This window comes from Phyllostomus hastatus, unplaced genomic scaffold (assembly GCF_019186645.2).
Source record: "Phyllostomus hastatus isolate PE091 unplaced genomic scaffold, TTU_PhHast_1.1 phas_contig_40, whole genome shotgun sequence".
NCBI classification, from domain to species: domain Eukaryota; kingdom Metazoa; phylum Chordata; class Mammalia; order Chiroptera; family Phyllostomidae; genus Phyllostomus; species Phyllostomus hastatus.
Window position 1 is genome coordinate 19,640,501 of NW_025333872.1, and position 6,164 is coordinate 19,646,664.

The following is a 6,164-nucleotide window of genomic DNA, read 5'->3' on the forward strand; positions in this document are numbered from 1 at the left end:
TATGGATTCTTTTAAGAAATCAATCACTTTGGGTGATCAGACTGTATTACAACAGACAAGGCATGGGCTTTCTCCTGGTTAACCTATTTATTTTTTTCCTCCTGTATTTTTTAGAGTCTATTCTCAAGGTGAAGAGGATAGTAGAGAGGAATAATATTTAGACCCAACAAATGGTTCTTTTTCTAGAATAGTTTGATGGCATTTTTTTGGTTTTATCTTTGAACTTCTTATTTTTTTTTTAAAGAAGAAAGATTGCTTCTTGGCCTTTTGGCTAAGATCAAGTGTATCTGTTCTTATCAGCCTAAAAAAAAAGAAGAAAGAGGGAAAAGGGAAAAAATTCTGTAAGAGCTTATTAGGACTTCATGATCTTGCATCAGTATGTACCTAAAAAGCTATTCAGCACCTAGATTCATTTGGGAGGTGGTTATGTTGTGGGTAGCTGTAAGATAGCACTGGGGGCCATGTTTGTCATGGCAGAATGCACCTATCAGAGAAGATTGGAAAATTATTCTACACTGCAAAGTTCGAATTGGCCCAGTTATTGAACATGGAATTACTTTTAAACAAAAAGTATTTTAAAAATTAGATACTATTGAAAAGATGGCAGCTCAGCTATGCTAGATATGACTACAAAAGAAAGCATGGACTATCTTAAGCCATGTATAGAGATCATTTTCCTTGGTGACTGGTCATGCTTTGCATATATTAATGACCTTCCTTCTTATCTTTCAGAGAGCACCCTTAATGAGTTTTAAAAAGAGAAAAACAAACCAAAAAAACTCTTCCTCACTATGCTAATTGACATGGTATATAATTTTGGAAGCTACTTTAAGTGGAAGGTTTATATTAATATTTGATATACCAAATTCATTATACTCTGAAATAAGGATAACATGATGTCCCTTGAGTCAGGAATGCACATGTGTTGTCTTCAAATAATATCAAAAGAGCCAAAGTGGGCTTTTACTGTAAACTGATTTTTGCTGGAGATGGATCTTGAATGACATACTCTATTATGCTCTAGCTGCTTATTTTAGCCTGATTTTTCTACTTGCTTATTTTTCTCCATAGCTTACTTAGGAAATCTGTTGAGAGGATTTTTTATTTAAAAAAAGAAGTGGACCAGAAATCCAGCAACCAAGATAACATGTGTGATATAACCCTGGCCAGGTGACTCAATTGGTTGAAACATCATTTCATACACAAAGATGCTGTGGGTTCAATCCCTGGTCAGGGCACATACCTAGTTTGTGGGTTTGATCTCCAGTTGTGGCTCACATAGGAGGCAACTGATTGATGTTTCTTTCTCTCTCTTGCTGTTTCTCCCTTCTTCTCTCTCTAAAATCAATAACCATATCCTTGAATGAGGGTTAAAAAAAACAACAACACATATGATGTAACCATGCACTGGGATCAAAACAGGTCTTTGGGAGGCAGGCTTGAAGAGACCAAGGTGGCCCACAATGTACTCACAGGCACTCTCCACTCTCCCCTAGGAGCCTTGGTTTTTGAACTGAGTAGGCTTAAATAGCTTTAGGAGGATGGAGGCTAGCACTATCTAGGGAGTGATAGCATGACTCGGCTACTTACTCTGTTTCCCTGAAAGAAAATGTGAGGGTTATTGTGGTTTTATATTTGAGGTTTTGTTTCATATGTTTTGGGGGCAGAGGAAGGCTAGTGTTTCCCTGAGTTCTGCATAATTAAATCATAAATATTCAAAGAGGGGATCTTTTCAAAAATTTGCCTGAGCAAAGAGCAAATAGGTTGATCAGTCTTTCCAGATATTAATAACACACAATGGCAATGTGTTTTTTAATATATTTGGTTTAAGCATATAGATACTTTAATAGTATCTAAAAATAATATATTATATATTATTTATAAAGAATATATATGACATATATAAAGAAGATGGTTACAAACTTTGAAGTTCTCACCTCAGCTTACAACACACAAGAAGTAGCCCAAATGCATCAGGATGCACACACACTGATATCAATATTTGAATTGTGGTGTGGTTCTGAAGAGTGGGCTAACCATACAAGGACGTCTTGGAGGAATTTCACCCATAGTGTTGGGAAACATAAGCCTTAAGATGCAGTGAGGTATTTTCTGGGCATGGAGATTAGGGAGCATGAATAATGCAACCAATGGACCCAAGGAAAAATTTGCCCATTTAATCAATATTTGCTTTTACTTTTCAAAAAAAATTATGGCTTCATTGAAACAGTTTAATTGACTTACACAAATTGTTTTAAATGTATAAAATGTTATATATTTCCTCCCTCCTCTTCCTCTTATCCCATCTGATACCTTGTATTCATCCACTCTCTGGTAACCACTGCTAAAATTTTTCTTAAGCATTCCTGTGTGTCAGATTGCATCTCAAAAATGGGCTCATATCCCATCCCACCTGATCTTTTGCAGTGTGACTTTGTCATGCCCCATTGAGAAAAAGAATCTATTTCCCCTCTCCTTGAATCCAGGCTGCCCAGTGTTCTAAACTCTTTATAGAAATTAATTCATTTGAGCTTTAAAAAAGCCATATGAAGAAGTAGTATTATGATCTCCATTTTTAAATAAGATAATCAAGGTTAAAATCCAAATGGTTTACTTAAGGGCAACATTCATAAACTGGAAATTACCATAGCTGCAGGAAGAAACAGAAACTTTAATTCACCCCATAGTCCATAACAGATCAATAGGAACAGTAATAAATTGAAAGGTTGGTTATTATTAGTATTTTAAGTATTTTATTTCTGATATTTCAGTTGGGGTTTTTATTTTTTTGGTTATGTTTTTTCTAATTCTCAAAAGTTATTTTCATTGTTTCAAAAATATATTTCCCATTCCCTTATATCTTATAATTTTACTATTATTTTGTTTTTAAGTCTGTAACTCTGTTTGTAAATCTTAATCTTACATACTTTTATGTTTTTAATTTTTAAACTCACATTAAAAAAATCTACTGTCTTTTTTGCATTCCTTTTTAAATGTTATTGACATAGAGACTTTTCATCTCAAATCTCATCTCTTGTTTTTAATTTCTAATATTTAATCTTAATTGGGATTTTAGTTATTTTAGTTATTAAAGATTTTAGTTATTAATTAGATTTTAGTTATTTTCTTCTATTTTAAAATCCTTTTATCTTTATTCTTATTGTATCTTATTCTTTTTTCTAGTCTTCATGATGAGAATTCTTGATAAGCTTTCTAATTTGTTTCCCTCCCTAACAACATCATCTAGTACACAAGCATTGTCCCTGGAAGCCTGTAAGCTTCTATCTTGAACTAGATGAATTTAGCTTTTAAGATTTAGGACAAAGTTCTGCACCTGGAGCAATAAATTTGATGGGTTTTAAGCTACCTGGTTGTACATCTTGAGATCCCTTATCTGTCCTATTTTATGAAATGTGGCCAGTTAGGGTCATGAAAGAAAGGACACTGATATAGTGGTTTTACTTAGGTTTTTATATTATACAACTGAAAAAGAAGTTAGAACACTTAACTTCTCAATAGTCAGTGCTTTTGATGTTTTGTTCTCGCTGACAGGTGAAAAGCCTGGCTAAGATTAGGATTAGGTTTACTGTTGAGGAGTTTTTTTAAACACCACTATAATTAAGGCGCACTTTCTGTTCTGGGCATATGTTCATTCTCTTTTTGATAATTGTTACTTATTTTACACACTTCCCTGAGTTCGCCTCACTGGTCACTGATGACCAAGATGAATGTCACTCTAAAGAAGGCATTTCCTGGAGTGTTTGCAGAGGGTCCTATCTCTATAGGCCTTCCCCACACAGGAAGATGCAGGAATATTACTGGAGACTTTAGCCACATTTCTTTCCTGAGAACCAGAAATACAGATCATTTAATGTTAAGTTTTCTCTTCTAATATTATCTCAAAATGGATGCTTTAGATGAAATATTGAAAGATAACATCTCTTGTTTTCATCTTTGTTTTTTAAATTTTATTTTAATTGTTGTTCAAGTACAATTTTTCTATTTTTTACTCCCATCCCAGCCCACCCACCCAGCCTTCCCCACCTCCCTCTATTTCCACCCACCCCTAGTTTTTGTCCTTGTGTCCTTTATATTTGTTCCTGTAAACCCTTTCCCTTTTCCCTGAGATTCCCCTGAAATTTCCTCCCCTCTCCCCTCTGGACACTGTCAAACTGTTCTCTATTTCAGTGTCTTTGGTTATTTTTGCTTATTTCTCTGTTTTGTTGTTTAGGTTCCTGTTAAAGGTGAAATCATATGGTATTTGTCTTTCACTGCCTGGCTTGTTTTGCTAAGCATAATGTTTTCCAGCTCCATCCACGCTGTTGCAAAGGGTAGGAGCTCCTTCTTTCTTTCTGCTGCATAGAATTCCACTGTGTAAATGTACCATAGTTTTTGATCCATTCATTTACTGATGGGCATCCAGGTTGCTTCTAACACTTGGCTACTGTAAATTGTGCTGCTATGAACATTGGGATGCATAGGTTCTTTTGGACTGGCGTTTTGGTGTTCTTAGGATATAATCCTAGCAGTGGAATTGCTGGGTCAAAAGGCAGATCCATTTTCATCTTTGGAAAAAGAAAAACCCAGAGCCAATATTACTCATGTTTAGATTAGTGACATTAAAGGCCAGAGAAAACTAAGATGAATAAATGGGGCTCTAAGATGTATTGGTTACCTGCTATTATCACAGTTCTTGATGGTAGCTTAAAGAGAAATTTCTTCTGTTTCCCATGAACAGTTTGATAAGTTAAAAGGGTCTGCCCTGATTGGTGTGGCTCCATTGGTTGGGGTATCATCCTGTAACCTAAAGGTTGGAAATTTGATCCCTTTTCCAGGGGCTTCTCTCTCACGTTGATTTTTCTCTCTCTCCCTTACTCTCTCTCTAGAAGCAATAAAAAAATATCTTCTGGTGAGGATAAAAATAAATGGTTTGATACACTGGTATCCTAGAAAATGTGGAAACCTTTTAATATTTGCTCTGTCAAATACTTCTAGGTAGCAAAGAAATGATACAAAACAAAACCACCACAACAAAAATAAGCTGGTTAGTGCCTGACTTAGGAAACAAAAATCAGAAGCATCCACTTGCAATTTCATCAAATTTAAAATTTAAAACTGTCTAAAAATATCTGGTGCAGAAAAACTATTTGGAAAGCTCCATCCAACTGACCATTAAAATATATTTTGAAATATAATTACTTGAGGTAGAATTTTGGAAAGTTAGGCTGAGGATTGGTGGATTTGTGACATATTTGCCAGCTTTACAAGGGAAGATGATCATCTGTGTTGGATATTGTACTGAAGTGTTCTCTTTATACTTTATCATATTCTATAGACAAGAGTTTAAAATATTCATGAAGAGTTTATGTTTTCAGTTGTTCAAAGATTTCATGTGGTGTGTTCCATTCTTGTCAATTTTTTTATTTACTAATGTCAGATTTAAACTAAATGCAGTCATCCTTTTTTAAAGACAAAAATTTCAGACATATATATGCATAATAAATTCCTTTGATGATAGGCCATATACTTCTTGGTGAATTGTACATTTGATTTCTTATATAAACATCCCTCTGGAGAACTAGGCAAGATTTAGGCATGGTTTTCCACTATTGACTTATCATACTTTGTATCACCTTGTAGAAACATCTTCCCAATAAATAAAACTGTTCATAATTTTGATATTGTAGACAAGAATTAATTGACCTTTACTTTGTTGGTAAGATTTGATTATGGGCAAAACTAAGTTGATATATTTCCAGTTATTTATATTAAATTGTGCCTTAAATATTATGGTTAGAATTAGGGTTATTAGTAATGTCTTTTGAGTAACAATCACTTTCGTAGAGAAAAGTGAGACAAAGTTCTCATTCCCCTTTTCAATAATTTTACCACATCTCGATGGTTGTTCAAGATTAGCTAGAAGCATATCCTCACATAAAATAATAAATATGATGATAGTGATGGTGACATAATATTTTTGACACTTAGAGTATTTATTAAAGGAAATGAATAAAACCATACTTTTATAGTTGCTCAACAAATGACTACCTAATCTAAAAAAAATGCATCTTTTTAAAAGGCCAGAAACACTGTAATGATAGTAGCATAATAGGCTAGCATGAAACACTTTGCATGTACCAAGAACTTTTCCTACAGCTTGATTA

At 34.1% G+C, this 6,164-nt stretch overlaps 1 non-coding gene across 1 annotated transcript; it reads left to right on the forward strand.

The window, feature by feature from the left end:
* Window positions 1-251: 251 nt before the first annotated feature.
* On the forward strand, window positions 252-445 carry LOC123822357. The gene has a single exon (XR_006786315.1). It is a non-coding gene; the product is annotated as a U2 spliceosomal RNA (small nuclear RNA).
* Window positions 446-6,164: the final 5,719 nt, after the last annotated feature.